This window comes from Rhipicephalus sanguineus, chromosome 6 (genome assembly GCF_013339695.2).
Source record: "Rhipicephalus sanguineus isolate Rsan-2018 chromosome 6, BIME_Rsan_1.4, whole genome shotgun sequence".
Classification (NCBI taxonomy): domain Eukaryota; kingdom Metazoa; phylum Arthropoda; class Arachnida; order Ixodida; family Ixodidae; genus Rhipicephalus; species Rhipicephalus sanguineus.
The window spans coordinates 14,607,760-14,620,285 of record NC_051181.1 but is presented as its reverse complement, the minus strand read 5'-3'; the positions used below and the strand labels follow the sequence as shown (position 1 = coordinate 14,620,285).

Sequence of the window (12,526 nt, the reverse complement as noted above, 5' to 3'; positions counted from 1 at the left end):
GTTCTGCATAACGCCTAAGAAACGCATTTGGGATTTTATCTGGCCCCGGTGATTTCTTAACATCAAGTTGTAAAAGCAGGTTCAAGATACCTTGTTCGGTTATCTCGATTTCCGGCATGGCCGAGTCACGTTCAAAAAGCGGCCCTTGGACTGGGCATGCTTGGGTGAATACCGATTGGAAAAAGGAATTGAACGAGTTGACTATTGCGTGCGTATTTTCAGTAACGATGCCGTTGATTTCCATCTTTCGGATTGGGCTGTCCGGCTTAGCTAGGTAACGCCAAAATTTCCTCGGTTGCGTTGTCATAAAGTTGGTTAGGGTGTGTGAAAAAAATAGGTCTTCGCTTCGCGCAACAGGCTTTTAAACTCTTGGTAGCACTGACTTATTACAGCTGGATCGCATTTACGCTTCCGCATTCTTTTCAGCTTCCGTTTAATATGAATTATTTCTCGCGTTATCCAAGGAGTCCTTCGTTTTGTCCTCTTACGTTTCGTAGGAATGTAGGTTTCCTCACAGTGAAAAATTGCTGCCTTGAATTTTAACCACAAGTTGTCAACATCATCGGAAGGTTCAGCGTCAAAATCGTCTAACTGCATTTCTAGGTAATCAATAATACTTTCATCGGCGGCTCTGGAGTAATCTTTAATAAATATATGTGAATTTTCATTGTCACTTTTTGCCGGGCTAAGATTGGGGAATTCAATTAAAACCATTTTATGGTCGGAGATTCCATCTTGCACCATAACTTGAGCATTTATTGAGCTAGAAATTAAAGCAAGATCTAAGATGTTGGAAGCAAGCCCTTGAATGCGTGTCGCTTGCGTTACGCATTGAGATAATGAGAAACTTAGCATAGTATCCAGAAGTTGCTCGCAGCTATTTGCCTCTCTATTGCTGGCGGTGAGGTTTTCCCAGTCTATTCCTGCCAAGTTGAAGTCGCCAACAAGTACTAGCTTCGTCCGATCGTGCATTTTCGCGAGGAGATAGTTGTGCAGCTCCGTAAGATAAGATTCAGGTGCTCCAGGTCGTCTGTATATTCCACCTATTAGTAGAGGTGTGGTTTGAAATGTTACAGTGCACCACAGACTCTCGTGGTTCAGTATACCATGTTCTTCTTGGAACGCTAAACCATCTTTTATAGCGATAGCCACTCCACCTCCGCGGCTGTCACGGTCCTTGCGAAGTAGGCTATAGCCTTCTGATATTATTTCTGAATCATGAATACTGGGATGAAGCCACGTCTCGGTAATCACCAAAACATCAGGTGCAAAAGCCAGCAAGATCTCCTCTAGTTTGTCCGTTTTGTTCACTATACTTCTGGCATTGAAACACAACAAAGAAAACGACGGTGTGTTTGCTTGGCTTCATGTACTTGAGCTACTGCCTTCGTGGCCAGCAGTTTGGGAACGCGCCGGCTGCAGAGGTATCCTCTTTCCCACGTGCCTATCCCAAACGTAGAGCGTGTCATTTATTTTCAGCTTATCGAAAAGAAGCACAACCCTATCGCCGCTGTCTCGGTTAGATTTTGAGGACTTCCATAATTTCCTGCGTGTTTCACGGACTGCAAGTGAAAAATCCTCGGAAATCGATATGTTCGTACCTTTCAACTTTGAACAGCTGCGCAGTATTGCCATCTTTTCAGCAAAGTCATAAAACCGCAGTATGACGGGGCGATCCCGATCAGTTATTTTTTTGCCAGCACGATGAACGCGCTCCACAGTTTTCACTTTAACTTTCAGTAGATGGCTGAAGATTTCGTTTTCGACATATTTCCTCAAAGATTCGGGGCCTTCATCGTCATTTTCTGGTATGCCGTATATCACAATATTGTTACGGCGGCTTCTGTTTTCTAAGTCGTCCATTTTACTGCACAACTGCGCGACTTGCTTTTGAACCGCATTAACAGTTGCTTCACACTTTTCAACTTTTTCCTTACAGTCGCTGAGCGATGCCAGTGTATTCTCAATGAGAGACAAGCGCTTTTGAACGCCCTGCATTCCGGTCTGAAGTTCAGTTTGGGAAGCCTTGATTTCTGTGACGGCATCTAAAATCTTCTGGAGAACATGAGAATCGGGACCAGCCTTTACGTCGGGATTAGGGCCTGGGTTTTCCTCTACGTCACCGCTCAGAGTTAGCAGTAACTTAACTATACGAGACGCATCCATACAACATGACCACAAACAGCCGGGGCTCGGCAACACCACAAGGCATGCACAGCTAGTTCTGAAACACTTCGCGAAATGATTTTTTTCACCAACCTGTGCATAGAAGAGCACGAAATTTCCCTGATGGAATAAAAAGACTGAAGGTGGTGAAGGTGTTAAACAGAATTTCTGATGAAAAAATCCATAAACAGTGGGTAGGTGCTCGAGCTGACGTTTCTGTAAATAGGCAACTGTATTACAGAATTTCTGTAATACAGCCGAACCCCTTTGTAAGAGGCACTGATGTAAGACACCATTGGGTATAAGAGACTCCAGTGTACCTGCATCAAAACATGGGTTGCTCAGAAAATGAGAGCATGGTACCCTGCTTATAAGCGAAACCTCATATGAGGGCGGTCCGATAAGTAATTAGCCTCACCGCAAGAGCGCGACGCTATTGCATGAGACATATACTGACGTTGAGTACGCTGTCTTAGAGGGACACATGCAAAGGTCCAGTCGAATCGGGCTCACGGTATTGTTTTGGCCGCTTGAGGAAGCAGGTGATTTTTGTGTGTCCGTTAAAAATGGAAAAAGAGTAATATCGGTCAGTGATTTGATTCTTGTTTTTGGAAGGGAAATTGCGCAGCAAAATCAAAGAGCGACTGGATGCCTTCTACGGTGAGTCTTCTCCTTCGATGGCAATCGTCAAAAATTGGTTCGAGTTTAAACGTGGTCGCACGTCGGTTTTTGATGAGCCTCGCCTAGGGGCCCCGCAAACGGCTACCACGTCCGTTAATGTGGCAAAAATCCACGACCTCATATTGGCAGACCGCCGACTCAAGGTGCGCGAGAGCTGAGACAGTAGGCATCTCAAGAGACTGTGTGGGTCATATCCTGCATGAAATTTTGGGCATGAGAAAGCTGTCGGCGCGATGGGTGCCGTGTTTGCTCACTCCGGACAACAAGCGCGTCTGTGAGACCACTTCAGCGCAGTGCTTGAAGCTGTTTAAATGTAATCCGAAGGAGTTCCTGCATCGTTTTTTCACCGTCGATGAAACATGGATCCACTGGTACACACCAGAGACCAGTGAACAGTCGAAACAGTGGACTGCACCCGGAGAACCTGCTCCGAAGAAGGCGAAGACTGTCGCATTGGCCGGATTGGTGATGGCCACCATTTTCTGGGATTCTCAAGGTGTGATCTTCATTGACTACCTTGAGAAGGGCAAAACGGGGACAGGACCCTACTACACCGAATTACTGGGCCGATTCAACGTCGAATTGCGGAAGAAACGGCCACATTTGGTGAAGAAAGAGGTGCCCTTCCACCATGACAACGCGCCAGCTCACACCTGCGCTGTCGCCTAGGCCAAGTTGGTTGAACTGGGCTACGAAGTGGTGCTCCATCCAGTGTATTTTCCAGATTTGGCCCCGAGTGATTTCTTGTGTCTCAACTTAAAAAAGTCACTCGCCGGACAAAAAATTTGAGTCGAATGAAGAAGTTATCGCCTCCACAGAAGCCTACTTTGCAGCTCAGGAGAAAACGTATTTTTCTGACGGGATCAAAAAGTTGGAGGGTCGCTGGGTCAAGTGTATAGAGTTGAAAGGGGACTATGTTGAGAAATAAATCGACACTATTCCAAAATTTTCATTTTTCTTTTGAAGGCTAAGTGCTTATCGGACCGTGCTCGTATAAGGGACAAGAACTGCCCTCCAGTGCATTTCTCTTATAAAGGGGTTCAACTGCAGCTCACATCATCAATGCTTCCGCAAGAATGTCCACAGGGAATTTAAAAGGCCGCGCTTCTTTTGCCTTTTTTTTCCATCAGGTTACGACAAGGAGGATTGGTCCATTATTCCATCGCCGTGTCTTCCCAGTCCTGAGAATCTGGACTTGCCTCCTGAGCTCATCCAAGAGACGCTAAACTATTTTGGTGAGTGAAAGCAGTAGTCGCAATAGATACTTAAAATGCGTACAGTAATGGACAAACTATTCTGTCAGATGGTGAATTTCAAATCGTAGTACAAGTGGGAACAATAGTACTAAAGTGTAGTGTGTCTGCTGCGAACATCTGAAAACCATCCCAACTAGCAGAAGAAAATGGTTGTTATCTCATCAATGAGTTCTCTTTGGTCATTGTTTTATCTTGAGCTTGGATGCCTATCCTGCCTGTATGTCATGTAGAAGGGCACTGGGCAAACACTTGTCGTGTGTTTGTGTCCGAAGTAAAATTTACACATTTTTGTACCTTGCTAGAATGAACCCAACCACACGTTTTGCTGAACTACCTGAGCTATTTCAAAAGCATTACACCGCTAATATATTGCTGCATAGCCTTTTCAGACCCAAGGTACAGATTCTTTTAACCTTCCAGAATAGGTAACTATGGCTATGAAGGTGAAAAGTGTGGAAAATTCTTTTCAGTAGCCCTGGTAGTTTCAGCTCAGCACAATGTCCAATATATTGGACATTGGGATTCTACGCAGTCATTTTTTTATGCAGTGAGAATGTAATTACCTACCAAAGATATTGAGCTCAAGCTCATGTACAAAGATTTTTATTGAGCGAAAAGTTCAAATAGTGAATAAAGGACGTAAAAAAACAGGCTTCTTCTGCTCAAGAAAACTTTTGCTCGTGTTCAGTTATTATGAGTTCTTTCAAAACATCTTCTGTCCTTTGCTATGAAGTTGACCAGCAGACATTTCGTACAAAACTTTTCACGCTGCAGCCCTGTAGACTGCAACAGGCCGCATTGGCTGTGCCAGCCTGCCTTGGGAACTTGCCAGTGCTCTTTTCTTGGGGCTTTCATTATTTATTTATTAATGCTGTGAGCCAAAGGCTCATACAGCGGTGGGCTTACAAAACAGGTGAAGTGTCTATTAGAAAGAAGACGAAAGAAAGCAAGAACAAGACTGGGCAGCATTCTGTACGGTAGACACACTGTGTCAGAGAGAGAGAGAACTAAACTTTATTGTCTGACCAGGCACGCGTTCTCTTCGGCCAGAGGTGGGTGACTTCCTTATTTCAGGTAGCCATGGCTTGCAGCTGATGCCAGAGCCCTGTCCACCAGTCGGAGCTGGTCCTCAGAGTTTAGTGACGTCAGCAACGCCTCCCACTGGTCTTCCGGATTTTCTTGGATGCTCTGTTCGTCTATGGGCGGAATACTTGAGTTGTTTCGGCATCCCCACACCATGTGGTAAAGGGTGTTAGCACTCTCCGGGCAGTATCTGCAGTTCCTACTGAAGTTGCCGGGGTACAATGCGTGGAGTAGTGTACCGTGCGGATAGGTGCCTGCCTGGAGCCTTCTCCAAGTCACTGCTTGCTCTCTAGTCAGCCTTTTGTGAGCAGGCGGATAGTGGCGTCGTTGCTTCCTGTAGTGCGCGAGTATCTCTGAATATTTCCTCGGTATTCGCTCCTCTGCGTTTCCGGAGTCCGAATATCCCTGCGGGGTAGCCGGTGTGTGTGCTCTCGGGCCGCGGCATGCGCCGCTCGGTTCCCCGCTAAGATTCATGCCCCGGTGTCCAGAGGATACTTGCGTCTTCGAAGTCGCACTTGAGGAGAACTTGAAGGGCTGATCTGCTAATTGTTCCTTTTAGGAATCTTCGACACGCTTCTTGTGAATCTGTCACGATGGTTACTGACGAAGAACTTGTACTGAGAGCTAATGCAATGCCCAGTTCCTGTGTGGTGGTTACATCATTTGCATGTGTCGAAACAGCAGCGAGCTCTCTACCCGTTTCATCCACCAAGCTGGCTACATATTGGTTTACTCCTCGGTATTTTGCAGCATCCGTGTATCGTACGCTGTCGTTGTTATAGCTCGCTAGCCTCTGCTTTAACAATTGTGCTCGTGCTTGTCTTCGTTCCTTATCATGTTCCGTACAAAAAAGAAAAAAAATACAAGGAAAGAAAGTCGAGATGTACAACGGGTACCTCATGAAAAACCAGTTAATAATACACTAAGAAAAGGGCAATTAAATGACACATTCAGGGGTGAGACAGCAGCGCATATTGCGCATTTTTTATACGATTCCATTTTCCTGCGCCAAGCTGCTCTAAAAGCAAGAATTTTGATGCCCACATCAGCTTCAGTGGGGAAAAGAAGTCTGAGTTGACAACATGATTTTCCAAGCAGCGCCAGGCATGCCAAGAAAATGACATTCGCAGAACATGCCCAAGCGTAATAGACATCATGTAGCACGAAAAAGACAAAACCGACACACAGAACCACAAACCGCAGGCGCAGTGGTTTGTGGTTCTGTGTGTCCGTTTTGTCTAAAGTGCGTTGGCGGGCTAGTTGGTTGTTCATGCTTAGTTTCTACAGCGCGACTGGACGCGGACGGAGAAGGAACACGCAAACACACACACAGCGCTGTGTGTGTGTTTGCGTGTTCCTTCTCCGTCCGCGTCCAGTTGCGCTGTAGAAACTAAGCAAGTCCGTTTTGTCTTTTTCGCACTACATAATGTCTATTAGCAAGCACCAACTAGCCCAAAAACAAGTCCTTCTGCAGAACGTCGCCCAAGTGTGTTTCTTCTATAAACCTTTCTAATGAAGGCTCGCATGGTGCTGCCATAATCTCCTCTGGACTGTTGTAAATATGCGTGACCCCACAAAAATGTGCTGCCCTGCCCCGTGCATGCTGCTTCTACTTGCTAGGCTGTGTGCTCTGGCGCTACTGTCGCTTAGCGAAAACTACCGAGTGGCATGCGTAGCGGGGTTGATTCTCAGGTTCTTTGTTGTGAGTAGCGTGTTCCTCCGATCGCCGCGGTTTTCATTTCGACGCTGCTGTGTGTGCTCAAATACGCGCGCGTTTGCCGTGGGCGAGTACTTTGTTGCGTCAACGTGGTGTCAACTGTCTTCCTGCACGCCACGCGTCTCCACGATGCTCTAGCGCGTGGGTTCTCAAACTGGGTTCCGCGGAACCCAGGGGTTCCGTGAAGGACATCTTCGGGTTCCGCGATCAGCCAGAACAAATGCAACGTGCTTCCGTTTTACCTCAATGAGCAACGAACCTTTTTTTATTTAGACAAGCGAATTTGCATTGCATTTTGCATTTAACGAAACCATCATGCGTCGCATCCGCACATCGGGCGTCTGTGGGTAGCGAGAGACCCACACGGTAGCTGCACTACAGACTCGTAGTCTAGTGTGCGCCATGAGACTTGCACGATTTGCGGACCCATGGTGACAGAAGTTCATGCTCATGAGCGTTCAGACCAGTACAAGCGACATTAACGGGCACCTCGGCACGTTATTCGTGGCTCATGGCGCGTCAGCGATCACATGGCACAGTTTTCATACATGGTGTTTTGCCACTGCTCGGTTTTATAATCAAAATGCGCAACAAACGCTTTGATACGTGTAAGAGGTGTCTTTTCGTGCCGGTTGTGGGCTACACGAGCATTTAGGCTTAGCTTTATGACTGGTGTGTCGGTCGACGGCCGTATCGCTGTGCAACTGGCATGCCTCCTTTTTTTGTTTTGCAAAAAATAAAACAGGCCTCTGTACGTACGGCGCTTCATTTCTGTCAACACTTGCTTACGCGCGCGGTGCCTGAAACAGACAGTCTATGGTTGGTGGGTGCTTTACGCGAGTTGCGGAACGGCGTGTAGAGGGGGATCGCAATTCTATGTAATATTGTGAGTTCTACATCGACGACGATTGCCTTCGATAGTAAAGAAAAGAGAACAAGCCAACACGGGCACTGTTAATGCTGCGGTTGTGTGTGTCGAGACGTATTATCACCTACCGCCCCCTCTTCCACTTTCGATGTTCTTCATGCGCAAGAAAAAGTTCTGTGTTCCGCAGCACTCTGGAAAAGTCATTGGGGTTCCCCAAAGTGAGAACGTTTTGAACCCCTGTTCTAGCGGTTTTGCACGAGAAGGTGGCAGTGAACTGATGCAAAGTGCTTTTTTGTTGTCCCCCAGTAAAAGCGTACTGTACTCTTACAACGGCGCTACTCTTCAGTATCACATGCACACGTTTGACGAGGTAGTGGGTATTTTAGAAGAACTTCTTGCTGGGTGAGTTGGTGCATGTCTGTGGTGGGAATCGTTGCGCATTCAGTCGGACGAACACAGGAAGGAAAGGACAGAGTAAACGGAGAGAGCGCAAACTATCAACTGGCTTTATTCATTTGGTTGCTGCATATATAAGCATTTTTTTTCCACACGTTCCAAAAAGAAGGGGGGGAAGAGGGGGAAAGACATGACAAGGATACCTCATGTCAAAAAAAAGTGCGCAGAAAATTGCTTTCTGCTCTATACAGAGCAACAGAAGGGTCACTCACGCAGTTTTCGCCCAATTCCTTAATATAGAAAGCTTCTAACAGGTCACGAGCTACTCTCTCCTTGCTGCTTCCTAGAATTTTTACCTTTTTGAAGACCGGCTCACACCCCATGTGGTAGTGGGTGTGGCGAGGTTTGTTGGCACCCGCGCCGCACTCTTGAAGGTGATCCCGCATGAGGTGGCAGCGAACTGCGGCCCAGCGCACTTTTGTTGTCTGTTAAAACCGTGCAGTACACTTGACGTTACACCAACTGCACGGCCGAGCAGGTAGCTGAAGACGCATATTGTGATGTTGACAAATTTTAACACTGACAAGCTTGAAAAGCTAAATAAGCAGGCGAAGCAGACGTACAAAAAGCCAAAGTAATAAGCTGCTAAATTATATCACTGATCTTAAGCAAAGGCCTACTGCTGTGCAACTACAATTCTTGCGCAATTGCAATTTTTTTTGTACAGTGTGACGCTTTTTCATTTTTTTTTAAATGTTTGAGGTGAACCTGTTTCCAGAACATTTATTCAATTATTTCATATGTTTGTTACACGGGCCGGATAGGTCACGCGGTATGTAATACGGTAGTGTAGTTCATACCTGGCGATAATCTGTTAGGCTCTTTCATTGTTATGTGTATTCCACGCCAATTAAAATATGTACTTGTCCCCCAAGTTGCTAAAAATTTTCAAGCCCCTAGGACGACATATTAAATGCCGCTAGCTGCTCCAAATCAAGGTTCTTCTGCTCCAAAATCGAAATTTTGCTGCTCCAAAAACTGCTCCCAATTCAGTTTCAGCCGTCTCACCCCTGCACATGGGATCTGCCGCACAAAGTGCAAAACATTATCGTGCATGCAGTTGAGCATACATTAAAAGAAGCACAGCCGCAAATACAAAAACGCACAGATCTGCATATGTGCACAAAGCTTTATGGTGTACTACACAACAAGGTATTCTGGTGAAGACTCGAGGTGTAACTCGTGTGCCAATACAAATGCGGCCACAGATTGGTGCGAGCAAACAATGTCAGTGGGAAGCAAATTGCTATTTCAAGCCAGCTAGCTTCCTCCAACAGGCAAGCACAGTTACGCTGTCGTGCCTAGAATATTTTGTGTGTATGAACCTAAGAGCCCTGTTGAATCTTTACTAACATCAAGCTTAAATATTTTCGATGCAGGTTCCATACTACGCTGCCGTATTCTAATATAGGCCTAACGAGAGTCGTATAAGCAGTTAATTTCACTGAGGTGGAAGCCGTCACAAGTTTTCTTCATAAAAATCTCAGTTGTTTAAGTGCTTTGACGCAGGCGTTATTTATATGCAGGTCCCACTTCAGTGATTTAGTTAATGTTATACCTTAGTAAGTTAACTCATCTTACACTACCGTTCATTAGTTTGTATGGAAAGTGTAAGGGTTCTTTTTTACGAGTTACGGTCATACGCGTGGTTTTCGTTGTGTTAATTTGTATGCCCCATTTCTGGCACTAAGTGCTGATATTTTGTGAACACTTATTAAAGGGGTGCTGACCCCATTTTTCAAAGGCGACTTTACACTGCCATACAAATCTCCTGCATACAGAGATGGCTCTGAGCAGGTGTGAAGCTCAGCAAACGCCAAGATATTTTATATTTTGATATTAAAGGCAATTTTTTTGTGGCACACCTACTGACACTAGCTTGACGTCAGGCTACAGTAGACCGATCTCACCGTGAGTTGCGCTACGCTACCACTGCCGCAGTGCATGCCGGTACATGGAGTACTCGGTACGTTCAGCCGGTTCAGCTGCGTTCAGCTGGTGCATCGGCGAGCTGTATTGACGAGTTTTGGCGGCCGTATTTGGATGAATCGTGATGGTTGGGTTCACGTGCTGCGTGCTGGGATGCTACAATAGAAGCCTGAAGCAAAAGGACTTAAATTTTATGTGTTTTCAAAGGATGTCGAGCTCCGACAGGAATGTGTGCGACAGTCAACTAAGTCGGACAGAGCGGCAACTACCGCGCTTTTTCAACGTATTGTTCAACGTGTTTGTGGATTCTGTGTGTATAAGGCATGGTAGCTTAGCAGTGCTCTGTTGCGTCATAACAAGCTTTCTGCGCGACCGATGGGCCAATCAGCGTGAGCAAAACGTCATGCAACGTGTGCTCGATCCCTTTGCGGGGCGAGCGGCGGCAGATTGGATACAATGTGTTTTCCGTGCAAAACAGAGATTGCTTAAAAGTATACAGCGATGCCTAAACTGACCTCTCACCAAAAGCGATGACGACTTTCAAGTGTAATGCTTGAACGAGACCTGTGACACACACCAAGTTTACAACTGCATACTATGCGTGTAGTCGAGTGCGATTTGAAGGCGATCGCACGAGCGTTAACCAAGAACTACAACAGCGCTACGGCCCAGAATGCTCTTTCGAAGAGAGGGAGGTATCAGGCAAGCTTCACTCGCTCTTTTTGCTGTTCCTTAAGCTGCGATCACTCTCGTCTGAGGAAGGCACATTTTCATTTGTTTTCTTTTTTATGACAACGCGATATATTTTGTTCAACTTAGCAAGCCATTCAAACAAAGCAGTGCCAAGCAGCAGCTTTACCAGCTCTTTCCCAGCAACTTTGTTATCGTCCGCGTAGATAAGAGCCAACGAAGAATACACATCGCAACGAATGGAAAGCTTAAAATAGAGAGAAAGGGTGCAGAGTTTGTCGTAGGGGCAAGTGCTGTAGCATGGAACAGCCAAGAACGCCTAATCTTGATTTTCACTGTTCCGAAACGTGCCGCTAGGCCCCTCGGAAGCTAGGCCGGTAGACGCTCGCGTGATAACCTTCATATCGCGCTCGACTGTACAGCTCGCGCCATGGAGTGCACGGTGAAAACTCGGCCGTGCCAGCATCACAGCCAACGCCGCCGCTGGGATTTCCCCATTCCTTTCAATATGCGATATTAACACGAACGCAACGTAAAGCGCCAACAGCAGTACCAAAGCTTAGCTTCTTGTATGAGCTTGGGCGGATCTTAACGTACCGTACACTGCAGTTTCGAAGCGGTAGGCCTAGCGAAGATATCGGCGCCAAGCCATCCGCTGAGTCCGCCGCCGGTGGCCGGAGCGGACTACTGCTCATCCACCACATTGTGTGACGCCAGAACATCTACTGATCACTCTTGTGCAGTAGGGAATATTTTGCCGTTCACAAGATTTCCGTGACCTTAAACTTTTGCAAACGGCATGCGGCCAGTCGCCGTCCCGTGGACGCACTTCTAACCTGCTTCACGGCTACTCTTTCATATTCATTCACGTTTAACGCATCACTGTGATCAAAGTCCTACGTTGATAACACAGTGTACATGGAAAGTGTAGCTTCGACAAAAAAGAAGCAGAAAAGCTTTCTTTTTTTTTCGTCCCGTCAGTTCTTTTTTTCTTCGTAGTCGCGAAGAGCTCTACGCAGTTTGGGCAAGTTATTTTCCGCAAACTCTAACTTGTGTCGCTCGCTTGCTAACGTTCACTAAATAAGATTTTTGCTCTCATGACAACAGCAACGTGACTTCTCGTTTTTTTTTTCTTGTTTATTACTAGTACGTATTCAGCGAAGTAACAAGCGCATCAACACGCCGAGACTCCCTAGCCACATGTAAGCAGTGGTGACTCTGCTTTTTTTCTTAAGGCTAGGATATGCAGTGTAACTTGAAATAAAATATCATGCATTGGAGGTTTGCACACAGTTTTCCACCGCGTTCAATCGTCTTGTATCCCGTGGATTCGTGCCAAACGCCAATATACCTGAAGCACGCAGCAAGCAGCCGCACCAGCAGCGCTCAGAGTACTCCAACTAAGATGGCAGCAGTGCCGCTGTTGGAAACTCGCGCGTTTTAAAAACATCCTCCAATTACTTTTTCAGGGTGCACTCATGCTTAGCAGTACATTTTCTAGGCTCTTGAGGGCTTGGCCTTTCATTTGACGCAAAAGAAACGGCAACTGAAAATTTTCGTGTCAGTGCCCCTTTAACTTTTATGTGATGATCGATTGTTTTAGCAGTTGTGTGACTGATGCAGTCATCCGCAAAAAGCCGTATTTTTACCCTGTGTTCCATACATGAGTAGATGTTGGTT

General features: G+C 46.3%; 1 protein-coding gene across 5 annotated transcripts in view; it reads left to right on the top strand.

Moving 5' to 3' along the window:
• Positions 1-12,526, top strand: part of LOC119395608 (trafficking kinesin-binding protein milt) — a 469,019-nt gene that overhangs the window by 86,732 nt on the left and 369,761 nt on the right. For all 5 annotated transcript variants that reach the window (XM_037662593.2, XM_037662592.2, XM_049416698.1 and 2 more), the window contains exon 4: positions 3,978-4,082. The gene's annotated coding sequence lies outside the window, so the exon portion shown is untranslated. The remainder of the gene's footprint in view (positions 1-3,977; positions 4,083-12,526) is intronic.